Below are 16,643 nucleotides of genomic sequence, written 5' to 3'. Positions count from 1 at the left end.
GGGGATCATATCTAGTTAATTTATTTGTGTTTCTTTTGTTGTTCTTCTCATAAACTTAGGAGTGGCGAATCGAACTGCATTTTCCATTTACAAATGCAAAGTAGAGATCTGCTACTCTAGTCCATTTACTGGGCCTGTTTATGATCTGAACAGCTGATCCACAAATGCTCTAACTGCCCTTTGTGATAGCTCTTAGTCCTCCTTTAAATCATCCTTCTAATTGTACATTATTGATAGCTTTTATCCGGCCAAAAACCATAGATCAAACTGCAAACCGTGACCCAGAACCCAGAGACAATTCTCATTTCTGCTTCAGCGCAGGCTCTGTGAAGAGACTCTGCATTTCAACGCAGGTCCTGAGAGGGCTACCTGTGCTGCAATTCAGTTTCTCTGTGCAACAGGTGCGCTGATCAGCCTTTGCCCTGTGCAGCTGTGGTTCTTTGCATCCTTGTGTTCAGTTTTATCTCTGTTTTTTGCAGCCTGTTATCAATGTGTGTACCTATCTGAAAACCCCTTTTCTCTGCCTTAATTCTGCCTCAGTTGTATAAAAGAAACTGTATTTGTTTTTGTGTATTTGTTACATCATTTGCAGTTTCCCATTACAAAAGTAAACTAGTCATACTATGCCCTTAGATCTAGACCTGTCATAAGTGTTGTTTTGATCTTAGGAGTAAATTTGTTTGCTGTTGACAGTTGATTGCGCTTTTAATTTTGTCTTTTGGTTTGAATTTGTGAATTTCTAGTGTCGAAACAAGTGTTTACTTCAAAATCATAAAGTGTCGTAATCATCTTTTTTATTTCAAAAAGAAACTTGTTTGTGTTTTCACTTGAAATCGAATTCGAATTTGTACAACAGCTTTCTTTTTAGGCATCAATATTAAGAAAGTGAAAACAAATACATGCATTTGTGCATTTGCATATTGATAGTTTGTATGGTTTGATTTAGGAAAAGTGCATTTACAGTGTGCTCTTTGCTCTTTGAGAAAAGTTTGTGTCTTTCTTTTCCCCTTGTAGCTAGGATTTTCATTGTTGAAAAGAGATAAATGCTTGCTTATCATCTTTAGACTGCATTTAGGAATTGTATCTACATCTCGTGGTGATCCAAAAAGGCAAACTTCTAAGAAATATCAACCTAAAATAAATTGAATGAACTTAACAACGCTTTGTAACTTAACGCACAACATAGAGGTCTAGGCTAGAGACGTGTTCCGGCGTCGTAAAACCTGGTTACTGTCGGCCTCACTGATGGTTGGGTGATTCCTCCTGAGAGACGATAAGTGCCAGTATGGATTGTGCTCCCACGTACCGTCGAGTATATATTGGGAGACCCCTATAGGCATAAAACCTTTATCCATAGGAAGCTGTGTCGGTCGCCCTACTGATCGCAATGCACTGAACACAGCATTCGAGAAGATTGACCGCCCGTACCTTAAAAAGTATTCTGCGGTTTTGCGATTGGTTTGGCACACCCTCTACCTAGAACTCCAGAGCAGTCCCTTTCATTCCTTTTCAGACTCCTTAACAGAAAAGGTCCATCTAAGCACTTGTCACTTCGGGCTCATTAAAAATCAAAGGAACTAGAGTCATCTTTTGCTTTTTCTCGACTCTTTAAAATTGAAAAAGCAAGTTCTGTCCAAGCGTCGTTAAAATTTATTTTAAACGGAATATTCATACCCCTTTTTCCTGCGCTGATCTTTAGGTTGAGAAAATGGAGCCTACCAACCAAGGAATTCCCCTTGGTGGAAATCCTAGTCCCTTCTCCTCTTGGGTAGATGTTGGTGCGCCCCATATGGCCACATTGTCGCTTCCAGGACTGATAATTGGCTTGCCAGTCTGGCTCTTCTCAACCAATGTCGTTCAGAACACCACTATTCCTGAACAGTCGAATCAGCAGTTAGACCAATCCAGAGTTACCCACCAACCTTCCACTTCCTCTAATTCTTCCTCTCCTCCTTCCTCTTCGCTTGATGGGGCTGGCGAAGCCAAAAGTCAAGTTCCTAAGGAGAAGAAGGAAAAGAAGAAGAAAGAGAAGAAGAAGAAGGAGCCAAAAGCAACTGGGGGTAAACGAGTGTCATCTAATGAAAATCCACACACTGCACTGACCAGGCCTAAATCGCCATGTGTCATTTGCAAGGGAGACCACTTTCACAGAGATTGTCCCTGCATCCCTCGGATACTAAGGGACTGGTCTCCCCGTTTGCATAATCCGGTGGCGTCAACCTCTGATAGCCATGTTGAAAGCACACCATCAACTAGCGAAAGTTAAGTCCCAGGACAAAAAGGGAGAGCTAGATCTCCTTGTAAATTGTGTGAAGGCGATCACGCCATCCACCATTGTCCCTTCTTAGATGAAGCTAAAAGAGTTTTGGATGATCGTCCGGTTTCACCGTTACGACTTCCTCATGGATATAAAAAACTCTTGCCGAGTCCTTTGTTAGTTGAAAATCCAGCTGGCCCACTCAAGTGGCCAGCTGAAGCGTCGGTCATTGAAGATGAACCAGCTGAATCCATACCCGACGAAAGTCAAAAGGTCGAGGTGGCAGTTGACCCGGTCTTGCCTTCAGAGGTTTTATCTTCGAATGATACAGTCACTGAAGAGGATAAAGATGACACCATCCAAATTCTCTTCATCAACACAAACTCCGACGAGCATGGGGGCAATCCACCCATTCCTTTATCGCAGGAAGGAAGTTCGTCAGAGCGATACTCGGCCGTCTACTCGGTCCCACCACCAAGCAACCTAGTTGTATCCTTCGACTGGAACCAACTAGGCAGACCCCATTTTCCAGCAAGCATACTATTCAGAATTATCGTCCAAATATACAGAATGGTCATGGCTGGCACCATCATTGATGAGGGGGCATCTGTGAGTATCCTTTCCTCTATTGCTTGGAAAGCGCTTGGTTCGCCATCGCTTTTGCCTGAAATGAGAAATCTGACAGGCTTTGATAAAGGAACCAGTCGACCTTTAGGGATCCTCCCCAATGTGCCCATAACATTGAAAGCGAAGACCATTCAAATGAACATGATGGTCGTTCAAGGACCCTTGGATTATAACCTACTCCTTGGACGAGACTATATATATTGCATGGGAGCCATCGTCTCCTCACTCTTTAGAGTAATGTGTTTTCCGCACGAAGGAAGAGTGGTCAAGCTCGTGGACAAGCTTTCATTTCCCAGATCACGCATCACAAATAGTCATATACCATCCCTAAATGGTCTCTTCACACAAGAAATGTCTCAACCCACGGTCCGTCCTCCCGATGAGCGCGAGTAATTCGGAGGGATATGACTGGAACCCAGGGGGCATGCTTCCTGGTCTGCTTCGGCAGGAAAACTTCGGGTATAGGGTAGGTTTCTGCGGGAGAATATGACTAGTCCGTACCCCGTCCGTGATTGGAAGAGGGGTTGTTCTAGAATAATATTCTTTTGTCAAAGTTATGTGTTTGGCGCTCGTTGTCACTCACCTTTGCCTATCTTGGTAGACATCGCCAAAGAAGTGTTTTGTTTGTTGCGCAAATGAGACAATCTTTGGTAACCTGAAAGAGGTAGGCCTCTCCCGGTTAAACAAATGTTTTTCCTGCAAATTGAGGGGTAACCTTGAAACTCTATTTTATACCTGGGGGCATGCAAACCTTTTGGAGTGCAAGCAAGGGGCGGCTATTTATTTTTTAAATTTTTAGGACCTCTAACCCTTTAAACTCGTAGGATTAGTCGTTTCCGAACTTGCATAACGAAAGGATGCGGGGCATAGCTTTGTAAGGCGCAAGCTCCATAAAAAATGGCATCTTACATGAGACATTCTTATCATATGACTGGATTAATCGAGCAGTTTTAGCGCATAGTTCATGCTCGTTAAAAAATAAACATAAAATCGAGCAAGTGTTTCAACCCGCGTTTAAGCTCGTTAAAAAATGAACTATCCTCAGGTAAATAACCACCATGAATGTAACGTTATCAGCCATTAAAGCCTTGGTCGTGTTTGCACCGTCACCTCCACTTTTCCATTGGCCGATCATTCACCTCCATTTGATTGTTTACCCATTTTGAGGAACAGCTGCGAAGAGTGATTTCACTAGCCATCCTTGTGACACTGCCATGCTTGGAAAATTCCAACCCTTACCTGGAATCATCTGCTACCCATTTTATCACTCGTTCCTCAAAAGATGAGTATTCTTTAAGCTCTTTTCATTTGACTCGTAAAATATGAAAAGATTGTCGAGTTTTGGCCTTCCAGCTCGTTAAAGGGACCAGAAGAGCTATCCCTCCTCTAGATTTTAATCTTTTTGGACCTGAGGGATTATTGCACAAAAAGATCGAGCGCTTGTTTTGTTCAGCTCATTAAAACTATCGAAAATTCATCCCTTCTGTATTGTTTTATACTTTTTCGGACCTAAGGGATTAGATGACGAAAAAGGACTTTCGGAGTTAACTTTACGTACCTTTTCAGACTCTCTAAAAATGAAAAGGACCGAGTTATCTTTGTCGTTAGACTCGTTAAAAACATTAATAGCGACAAACTTGTCTTTAGATGAGAACGAGTTTCACTATCACTAGGCTCGTTAAAACATAGCGATGGGTTTGCCCGAAGGGCAAACTATAGAACAAGCATATGTTATCCTCCTCAAGCTCGACAAAAATAAAGAGGTACTGGTCAACAATGACTGGGGAAAAATTGGGAAGAAACTCAAAGAACCTTTATTGGTAGCAAGTCGCTCTTGAACATGACACTTCCACTCCATGCCTGAGTCGGGTTGGGTTGTTTCATTCACCGGTCACATCACCATGGTCTCGCCATACCATCCACCTTTGGGGTAAATGCTACCAATCCATCACATAAGTGTCGCCGATATGTTCAAGAGAAGTCATCCGGAGAAGTCAACCGTTTCCCATCCACTACCATACATTATACTTCATTCTTTCATGACCGCCACCCTGAACCATATATCATCAGATTGTTTTCACCTCCATCAAAATCATTTGCTCTGTTCCATGTCATTGATGTGGGATACATTAAGGCCCTCCTTTGACGGATCGCTTCTTGTCGACATCAACTCATTATCCAAGAAGTTGATCTAGGAACACCCCCTTCAGTACTTTGAAGCTTGCATGCCTCAATGGCAAGTTTCTCACTTCCGGCGACAGGTATACATCAATGACCTTCGACCGAAAAATTTTGCGTGGTGTTCGACACCAAGTCCTTTATTCACACCACGTGAATTGTACTACAGTACCTTGATGGTCATTATCGTTATCGGTGATTCCTCTTGCGCTTGTTAACAGTTTACATCATTGACTGGTAATCAAGCGATGTCTTTCCATGTTCGACTTCAAAAAATTCCTCACATGGATCGAATTGTACTTAGAGTGAAGATCGGACGAGGTTGAAGACCCTGGATCTAGTTTCATCCATCCGGGCTACGATATATATTCAGGAAAAATAAAGACATTGACATGTACAGCATTGCAGAACAGATGATCATCCTACCAGAAGGATGATGATTTCATCAGAATCATCAGTCTACCATCAGACGATTGTTTGTCCTGTGTACATAAAAATGAATTTATAAAGCTGAGCATGGGAATGCTCGCCTCAGCTAGATCGTGAAAACAGTATGAAAAATAATGTATTGTATTGTATCTTATTACAGGTCTCCTCCCAACATTGAATGAACTTTGGATCCTCCTAATAAAGCATTTCACCTGATAAACGGCCTCATACTTTAGGGGGCAACTGTTATAGACATTTTTGTGCCTTACAACTTTGAGCATGAAATGTCCATAATCCAAGGGATCCAAAGTCCCTAAAGATGTTGTTACAACTCCTAAAGGAACAAGGTCAACCAATGACAGCTTCTCCCAGAAGTTCTCCACCAAAAACCACTCAGAACTAGTCAAATCAGGATCAATTCAGAAGCTCCACTAGCTGCCTGCGTTGCAAAGCACCCAAATACACTGGCTAGGTGCATTGCAATGCACTTGAATGCACTACCCAGGTTCGTTGAGCGGGAAATGACAAGTGGCAGAGTCATTCAACGAGGTGGAAAGACCATGGAAGCTTCCAGAATCTTCTCCAATGACACTTGCCTCAGTGAATTCGAGCAAGTGATGAGTAAGAGGCTATCAGTCTCCAAGTGGAAGCAAGAACTGACAGAGAGAAGCCACAAGTCAAAACATAAGTTGACTCATCCTCTCTGCTTACATCTATATATGGATCCCTCATCCCAGAGATCCATAGGCTAGAATTTTGTACTTTGCAGAGAATTGTTGTTGGTTTGAGATTGAGATTAGTACATTGGGTGATTTATGCTTTGTTGGAGGAGAGGAAGGGATTCCTTCGCTGGGAGGTAGATGCTGGATCAGGACTCACTTGGTTGTATCTCCTCCTGGACTTTCTTATCATATCAATAAAATTATTTGAATTTCTCCTACATGCTGTGTATCAATGATGTTTTGTTATATTTGCATGTTTAGCTTAATCTGATCCTGAGCTTTTTATGAATGTATATCTATAATGCAGGAATTCGGTGAAGCTGGGCCGGTAAGGGAGCAGGGAGCTGGGAGCTATTGAAGAGAGGAGCGATTGGATCAACAAACTAGCGAAAGACACAGGTTAGTTACATCCTTTCTCCTCATTTACATTTCATAAAGAAGAATACTCAAGTAGTTTTCCTTGTTTGTTGCGAAGGCACTATCACACCTTAGAGTGATATAGGGGCATTCTGAATAGATGATTTTCCCAACAACACCACTGGCACAAAGCTACTATTTGTTGGATTATGACTAAACACCTCTAAGTCAGAATCCAGAGTAGAAGAGGTGCATGTCACTCTTCTACTGTATCTTTTTGTCACCCCTTTTTGTCACCCCTAGGGGCCTGTGTCATTTGCAAACTATGACCGTGAAGCACCTCTGTTGGGGAAACTTTGAAATTCAATTCCAAATGGTTATCGAGAAGAATCCTTTACATATGACTTAAATTTGTGATGGGGTATTGTAAGTGGTAAAATGGCCTTGCTGCCATGATCCACTGAGATTTAGCCCTTTCTCACCTCGATTCAGAGCTTTGCTCTTGTCACACATTATTCAAACAAATCCAGACAACTCTCTCGCTCTTGAGCCTTTGCCTCTTCCTCCAAATGAGAATTTTTTATTTCTCACATCTCAGAAATGATTTTCTTGGGGGCGAGAAATTTGAGGTTTCCATGTTGCAACATAAAGGGCACCGAAGCCCAAGAAAATTGGGGTTTCCATGTCACGCCCTGTCACCCAAAATTTGGGGTTTCCATGTAGCACCTGATGCCCAAAATTTGTGGCTTCCACGTTAAGATGGACAAGGCACCCAAGCACAAGAAAAATTGGGGTTTCCATGTCACGCCCTAGTGCCCAAAGTTTGGGGTTTCCACCCTGCACCCAAAATTTGGAGTTTCCATGTCATTCCCAAAGTTTGGAGTTTCCATGTCGTGCCTCAGAGCCCAAGATTTTGGGTTTCCATGTCACGCCCCGACACCCAAACCTGGTGAAACTTGGAGTTTCCATGTTGCACCCTGGCCGAAACCAATAGTGCCCAAGTTTGGGGAAACTTGGGGTTTCCATGTCTCACCCTTGATGGAACCGTGGGTTTCCATATTTTACGGTATGATGGAAACTCAGGGTTTTCCACAAATCCCCAATGCGAGGCACTTGAGGTTTCCATGAAGATGGAAACTAGCTCGCAAGTCTAGGGAACTTGGGGTGTTTTGGAACCACTACCCAAGTCTGGGGAACTCAAGGTTTCAATGATACGATGCGGCTGGAACCACCAACAAAAACCACCCAAGTCTAGAAAACTTTGGGTTTCCATGTCTTGCCCTGGTGTGGGGAACTTGGGGGTTTCCATGTCACAACACACCTTGAATCATCCAAGAGTCTGTGGAACTTAAGATTTCCATGTGGTGGGACGATGAAAATCTATCAAAGTCTGAGGAACGCGAGGTGTCCATTTCATGAAATGATGGAAACTACTACCCAAGTCAGTGGACACACACGAGGTTTCCATTTCGCGTCATGAAAAAAATTTCTACCCAAGTTTGGGAAACACAGGGTTCTCATGTTGTGTCATGGCTAAAACTACCACTCAGGTTTGGGGAGCTTCAGGATTCCATGTCATCATGCGACAGGGAACGACCGCCCAATTTTGGGGAGCTTCAGGTTTTCATGTCATTGCGTGACAGGGAATGACTACCCAAGTCTACCGAACATGGGGCTTTCCATTCTGTGGCATGAAGAAAACTACTAATTTATGGGAAAATCAGGTCTTCCATGTCCTACCACAATAGAAACCTTGACCTCAGTTCAAGGGACTCAGGTTTCCATGTCATGGAAGGACAAATAACCACCCAATTCTACAGAACCCATGGGCTTCTATTTCGTGGCATGAGGGAAACCACCTAATTCCGAGACCCTTTGGGTCTCCATGTCCTGCTCGGGTGAAAACCACAGCCCTAGCTTGGGGAGCTTAGGTTTCCATGTCGTAACATGACCGAAATTTCCCAAGTTTATAGAACTCATGGTTTCCATGTTGCAGCATGATGAAGAACCGCCCAAGTCTTGCGAAATTGGGGTTTCCATTTCGTGGTGAGGTTGAATCGATTACCTAGTCTGTCTTTGGAACTTTGGGTTTCCATGCCTTGTTGCAACAGAAGTCATCCAAGTGTGAGGAAAGTGAGGTTTCCCTACCCCTCTATGACGATATCTTCCCAATTGTGCGAAATACAGGGTTTGAGTCTCTTCTAGAGATAGTCTACTAAGGACTATCAAAAGTTGAAAGAAGGACGAAGTGTCAGGGAATGAAGTGCCAGAGAAACAAAGTGCAGAGAGGAGGAAGAACTTTACTTGTGCTTGGAGGATATTCTAGTCAAGGGTCCAGGGTTTGGCTTTGATCAATAAGAAGACTCAATAAGAAAAAATACAAAATGGATTTCCTCTCTAAGAGAGAGAGGTTTTCCCCTGGCAGAGAGCCAACACACGTGTTCTTGTTCTAATTTTTTTGGCACCAGTTTGATGAAGTAAACACACATGCCTTAATAAGAAGAGAAGAAGATTAAGATAAAAATATAAATTGTAAAAGAGCTTCAAAAATTGCTATCAAGTCTAGAAGAATCCTACTATACCCCATTGCCCTAGATTCTTCAACATGGTATCGAAGCTAAGGTGACACATCAAGGAAAGGGAATCTTAAGAACATCTACAAGGTTTAAGCATCAAGCCAAGAAGTCTCAATCACATCAAGGACAAGAAGTTCTACCATCTATCATTCATCATGGAAGACTACAAACCAAGAAGAAAAGCCTTTTATAAAGGAACCTACAAGAAGAACAAATCAAAGAGGGACCTACATCAAGCTACACCATCTTCAAAAAGGAAAGGCACTACGAGTCAAGTCATCAAGCAAATCTCATCATCAAGCAAGTCCATTTGAAGAAAGCAACATGAAGAACATCAAGATCTAAGGAAGGCAAGCCATAAACTCTTCAAGAAGAAAGCAAGTTCACTGCATCTCAAACTCTATCAAGTAAGTATATGTCCCCTTCTCAATATACCCCAATGTCTTTTTGCAAGGAAAGTAATAAATTGGTTGGGACCACTACATGTCCAAAGCCCAATGATTTGGATACCAAGAATATGGACACTACAAAAGGAATTGTCCTAAACTTAAGAAGCACAACAACGACAAGAGAAAAAGGGAAGAAGCTCATGTAACTCAAGAAGTGAAAGAGGAATAAAAGAAGAAAAAAAGGAATATCCTCCAGATCTCTACTATGACTGAGTCAATCTCTTTTATTAAAGTCTTATTCCAAAGTTTTGTGTAGTATAGGAGCATATAGAAATAGAATAGATTGCATGGTTGAATATATATTCTAGAATATAAGATCATGGTGTAGATATAGCTCAAGATATTCATATAGAAGGAGAATACCTATTATAGGGCCTTGTCCACAATGAAAAAATGATTGATCATGATTAAAATTATTAAAAGGCCTACATCATCAAAGGAAGAAACATTTGCAAGATAAGGGTCTGCAAGATCCTTTGATATAATGTTTGAAAGAAGGTTTGTACATAAGGGCAGATATCTCATTGGGAGTCCCATTTATGGGATTCAAGCAATGATGATATACAGGCGAGAGAAAATGAAGCAAGAAAGGCTAGACCAATCAAGGAGAACTATCAAATAAATCCAAGATGATAAAAGAATAAGCAAGATGAGGTATGTATGCATCAAAGTTTAGGTCATGTCATCATGTATATTGGGCCATGGGAAAAGTTCTAGAATCATGATCAAGAATAAAAGGATATCTTTCACCAATGATATGATCATAGGCATGTATTATAATGCAATAAAGGTCAACATGAAGAAGTTCTCCCATAAGGAGTATAAGGTTATTGACTAATCAATCCAAGAAGAAGCAAATGAAGAAAGAGATCAAGCCTATGAAGAACATCGTGGTCACAAAGAATCACTATCTGACAAGATTCCTCAACATATCTCGAAAGAATGCATGGAAACTCTGACAAAGAAAGAAAAAAATCAAAGGACCCTTGACACCTATGAAGGCCTTGGAGATAATAAGGTGCAAATAACTGATTCAACTCTACAAAGATGTCATGATGAAGAAGCCATCAAACAAAAGCACCATTTGATGTTGAAGCAATATCATGATGAAGTCATGAAGGGCTACTAAATAAAAGTATGGGAACAAGAAAGTAAAACTAAGCATCCATGTGATAAGTATTATGAAGCATAGACAAGATGAAAAAGGAGTATCTAGATGACAAAAGGACCTGATATATATCAAGAAGGCCACTTTCCATGAAGGGAGAAATGACATGACAAACTAGGAGGGAAAGTGATCGATGGCCAGTACCCTGCCAAGAAGAAGTTCAAACAAAGACTTCATGACATCGAAGGAAAGAAGAAGATTAGGCAGCTGAAGGACCCATGAAGAAGAATTTGTTAATGAATGGACAAGTCCCTAGCTAAGAGGGAGTTCTAACAAGTTCCCAACTACAAAGGAGCTTGGTCAAGTTCCTTGTCAGAGGAAACTTGCGCACGTCTTCCTCAATCAAGGGGAAGAGATAGACACAACATTCTTGTCTTCACTTGGAAAGAAAGAATGGGAGGATTGGGTAATCATCTGGAATATGATGCTCTTTGAGTATGTGTAGGGCATCCGAGATAAGAGTAGGTAAGAGGACCAATATTCTCTGAGGGTTGGGAACCCAAGACAAGAATTGTCCTAGAAGGTCTTACTCAGGGATCACCTAGGTGGGTATGTACCTTGAGAGACAATGACTAAGGTGTTTATAAGCCATTGGTCTCACCAACATTGTGCTCTGATGTTATGAGAGATAAACCTATTAGTAAAGGCCTTGATATGAACAATGTTGGCTACTATGATGATATAACACATGGATTGCCAATCCAGTTTCTTTTATGTGAATTATTCAAGATTGAAAAATAGCCAAACACCTTGTAATGATTTATGAATACCTCGCTAGTTAAGAGGGGGTTTTGGAGAAAGTGGGACTAGGTTCGTCTTCATAAATGTACTTTTGATATTCATATTTATTCAAGAAAAGAAATAAATAGATAACTATATATTTGTGTGTGTGTGTGTGTGTGTATTTTATATTTATCAATGAGTTTCTTGCTCATTGAAATAGGCATAGCACATGTTAAAGTGATATAGGTGAGTCGAAGTGTCAAAATAAAATGTTGAAGACCTTAAGGGCATGTTACACTAGGTATATTTATGTATTAGAGTCAAATATATTCCTTCCATCATTCCTTCATTCGAGTCATGTACCCATGCAAACCCCAAATTTCGTTCGGGGGGGTCAGGTCATGCTGAAAATTCTATGTCATGATTGCCCATGTGTCTTCTGCACATTCGTGCAACCTGTTCGCCTGACACTCCCTCATGAATTTGTGCAGGTTTTTCACCCATGGAAACCCCAAATTTCATTCATGTGGGTTGGGTGAAGTCTTGTGTGGGTGCCCTTGCAAACACATTCAGGTGGGTCAGGTCGGTTCGTGCTGTGCCATGTGTGGGATCGCGAGCACATGTGGTCATGACAAAAATGCTAATTTGTGACCACTTGTGTGTCTTCTCCACGTTCATGCAACTCGTTTGCTTGATGCTCACTCATGCCTTTGTTCGAGTCATGCACCCATGGAAAACCCAAATTTCATTCAGTTTCTGCACCCATGGAAACCCCAAATTTTGCTTGGTCAGGTTAGGTCATGTCATGTGTGGGTGCCAGTGCAAATGCGTTCAGGTGAGTCAGGCTTGCATGCCCAAGGTAGGTCAGATCATGTCGTCCTATGTGTGGGTGATCAGGCAGACATTGTCATGGAAAAAAAGATAATCTGTGACCACCTGTGTGTCTTCTACATGTTTGTACGACCCATTTTCTCGATCCCACCTCATGCCTTTGCTTGGGTCATGCACCCATTGAAACCCCAAAGTTTGTTCAGAAGGGTCGGGTCATGTTGTGTGTGGGTTCTCGTGCAAAGACATTTGGGACGGTGAGGTCGACTTGCCCAGGGCTGGTCAGGTTCTGTCGTGCCATGTGTGGGTGCTCAGGCACACGCGTTGTGGGTGCTTGTGCCATGTTGTGCCAAAAACGCTAAGTTGTGACAACCTGTGTGTCTTATGCACGTTTGTACAGTCTTTCTACTCGACGTTGCCTCATGCCTTCATTTGGGTCGTGCACCCATGGAAAACCCAAATTTTGTTTGGGTCGTGTACCCATGGAAACCCCAAATTTTGTTCGGGCAGGTCAGGTTGTGTCGTGTGTGGGTTCCCATGCAAAGGAATTTGGGTGAGTCGGGTTGGCTCGCCCAGGATAGGTCGGGTCATGCCCTGCCATGTGTGGGTGCTTGGCCATGATTTCACCTTTAGGGCAAGTCGTTTCCTCTATCCCCCTTAGAGAACCCTAACGATATTAGATCATTTTTGGGATTCAACTGCGTTAAGTAAGTCATTCAAACGTATGACCATTTCCATGAGAGGTAGTCGTAACTGACTAATTTCTCATGATTTTTGAATAGTTCACTTAGCACTCATTGCATCGGGTGATGCTCACAGGGGTGAAGAAGTGGGATTGAAACTAGTGAAATGTGGAGAACGAATCACATAGCATCAATCATCACTTCCGGGGCTTGCACCCGGTAACCAGGACTTCCCAGGAGGTCACCCATCCCAGAACTCCTCTGGCTCAAGCGCGCTTAACTGTGGAGTTTTTCCCCACAATCAAGCCCACTTAGCTTGCTACCCCATTTGCAAAACCTTAGCAAGTATTGTGCCTCATGAACCATTCAAGTAGAGCTCCCTTGACTCTTTTTTGAATTTAAGTATGGGGGATTACGCAGTGCATTATATTAGATCATTTTTGGGATTCAACTGCGTTAAGTAAGTCATTCAAACGTATGACCATTTCCATGAGAGGTAGTCGTAACTGACTAATTTCTCATGATTTTTGAATAGTTCACTTAGCACTCATTGCATCGGGTGATGCTCACAGGGGTGAAGAAGTGGGATTGAAACTAGTGAAATGTGGAGAACGAATCACATAGCATCAATCATCACTTCCGGGGCTTGCACCCGGTAACCAGGACTTCCCAGGAGGTCACCCATCCCAGAACTCCTCTGGCTCAAGCGCGCTTAACTGTGGAGTTTTTCCCCACAATCAAGCCCACTTAGCTTGCTACCCCATTTGCAAAACCTTAGCAAGTATTGTGCCTCATGAACCATTCAAGTAGAGCTCCCTTGACTCTTTTTTGAATTTAAGTATGGGGGATTACGCAGTGCATTATATTAGATCATTTTTGGGATTCAACTGCGTTAAGTAAGTCATTCAAACGTATGACCATTTCCATGAGAGGTAGTCGTAACTGACTAATTTCTCATGATTTTTGAATAGTTCACTTAGCACTCATTGCATCGGGTGATGCTCACAGGGGTGAAGAAGTGGGATTGAAACTAGTGAAATGTGGAGAACGAATCACATAGCATCAATCATCACTTCCGGGGCTTGCACCCGGTAACCAGGACTTCCCAGGAGGTCACCCATCCCAGAACTCCTCTGGCTCAAGCGCGCTTAACTGTGGAGTTTTTTCCCCACAATCAAGCCCACTTAGCTTGCTACCCCATTTGCAAAACCTTAGCAAGTATTGTGCCTCATGAACCATTCAAGTAGAGCTCCCTTGACTCTTTTTTGAATTTAAGTATGGGGGATTACGCAGTGCATTATATTAGATCATTTTTGGGATTCAACTGCGTTAAGTAAGTCATTCAAACGTATGACCATTTCCATGAGAGGTAGTCGTAACTGACTAATTTCTCATGATTTTTGAATAGTTCACTTAGCACTCATTGCATCGGGTGATGCTCACAGGGGTGAAGAAGTGGGATTGAAACTAGTGAAATGTGGAGAACGAATCACATAGCATCAATCATCACTTCCGGGGCTTGCACCCGGTAACCAGGACTTCCCAGGAGGTCACCCATCCCAGAACTCCTCTGGCTCAAGCGCGCTTAACTGTGGAGTTTTTCCCCACAATCAAGCCCACTTAGCTTGCTACCCCATTTGCAAAACCTTAGCAAGTATTGTGCCTCATGAACCATTCAAGTAGAGCTCCCTTGACTCTTTTTTGAATTTAAGTATGGGGGATTACGCAGTGCATTATATTAGATCATTTTTGGGATTCAACTGCGTTAAGTAAGTCATTCAAACGTATGACCATTTCCATGAGAGGTAGTCGTAACTGACTAATTTCTCATGATTTTTGAATAGTTCACTTAGCACTCATTGCATCGGGTGATGCTCACAGGGGTGAAGAAGTGGGATTGAAACTAGTGAAATGTGGAGAACGAATCACATAGCATCAATCATCACTTCCGGGGCTTGCACCCGGTAACCAGGACTTCCCAGGAGGTCACCCATCCCAGAACTCCTCTGGCTCAAGCGCGCTTAACTGTGGAGTTTTTCCCCACAATCAAGCCCACTTAGCTTGCTACCCCATTTGCAAAACCTTAGCAAGTATTGTGCCTCATGAACCATTCAAGTAGAGCTCCCTTGACTCTTTTTTGAATTTAAGTATGGGGGATTACGCAGTGCATTATATTAGATCATTTTTGGGATTCAACTGCGTTAAGTAAGTCATTCAAACGTATGACCATTTCCATGAGAGGTAGTCGTAACTGACTAATTTCTCATGATTTTTGAATAGTTCACTTAGCACTCATTGCATCGGGTGATGCTCACAGGGGTGAAGAAGTGGGATTGAAACTAGTGAAATGTGGAGAACGAATCACATAGCATCAATCATCACTTCCGGGGCTTGCACCCGGTAACCAGGACTTCCCAGGAGGTCACCCATCCCAGAACTCCTCTGGCTCAAGCGCGCTTAACTGTGGAGTTTTTCCCCACAATCAAGCCCACTTAGCTTGCTACCCCATTTGCAAAACCTTAGCAAGTATTGTGCCTCATGAACCATTCAAGTAGAGCTCCCTTGACTCTTTTTTGAATTTAAGTATGGGGGATTACGCAGTGCATTATATTAGATCATTTTTGGGATTCAACTGCGTTAAGTAAGTCATTCAAACGTATGACCATTTCCATGAGAGGTAGTCGTAACTGACTAATTTCTCATGATTTTTGAATAGTTCACTTAGCACTCATTGCATCGGGTGATGCTCACAGGGGTGAAGAAGTGGGATTGAAACTAGTGAAATGTGGAGAACGAATCACATAGCATCAATCATCACTTCCGGGGCTTGCACCCGGTAACCAGGACTTCCCAGGAGGTCACCCATCCCAGAACTCCTCTGGCTCAAGCGCGCTTAACTGTGGAGTTTTTCCCCACAATCAAGCCCACTTAGCTTGCTACCCCATTTGCAAAACCTTAGCAAGTATTGTGCCTCATGAACCATTCAAGTAGAGCTCCCTTGACTCTTTTTTGAATTTAAGTATGGGGGATTACGCAGTGCATTATATTAGATCATTTTTGGGATTCAACTGCGTTAAGTAAGTCATTCAAACGTATGACCATTTCCATGAGAGGTAGTCGTAACTGACTAATTTCTCATGATTTTTGAATAGTTCACTTAGCACTCATTGCATCGGGTGATGCTCACAGGGGTGAAGAAGTGGGATTGAAACTAGTGAAATGTGGAGAACGAATCACATAGCATCAATCATCACTTCCAGGGCTTGCACCCGGTAACCAGGACTTCCCAGGAGGTCACCCATCCCAGAACTCCTCTGGCTCAAGCGCGCTTAACTGTGGAGTTTTTCCCCACAATCAAGCCCACTTAGCTTGCTACCCCATTTGCAAAACCTTAGCAAGTATTGTGCCTCATGAACCATTCAAGTAGAGCTCCCGGAAGTGATGATTGATGCTATGTGATTCGTTCTCCACATTTCACTAGTTTCAATCCCACTTCTTCACCCCTGTGAGCATCACCCGATGCAATGAGTGCTAAGTGAACTATTCAAAAATCATGAGAAATTAGTCAGTTACGACTACCTCTCATGGAAATGGTCATACGTTTGAATGACTTACTTAACGCAGTTGAATCCCAAAAATGATCTAA

This window comes from Pinus tabuliformis, chromosome 8, assembly GCF_031772625.1.
Source record: "Pinus tabuliformis cultivar Carrire ecotype Pingquan chromosome 8, CPIR1, whole genome shotgun sequence".
NCBI classification, from domain to species: domain Eukaryota; kingdom Viridiplantae; phylum Streptophyta; class Pinopsida; order Pinales; family Pinaceae; genus Pinus; species Pinus tabuliformis.
Note: the sequence above shows the minus strand (reverse complement) of the source record.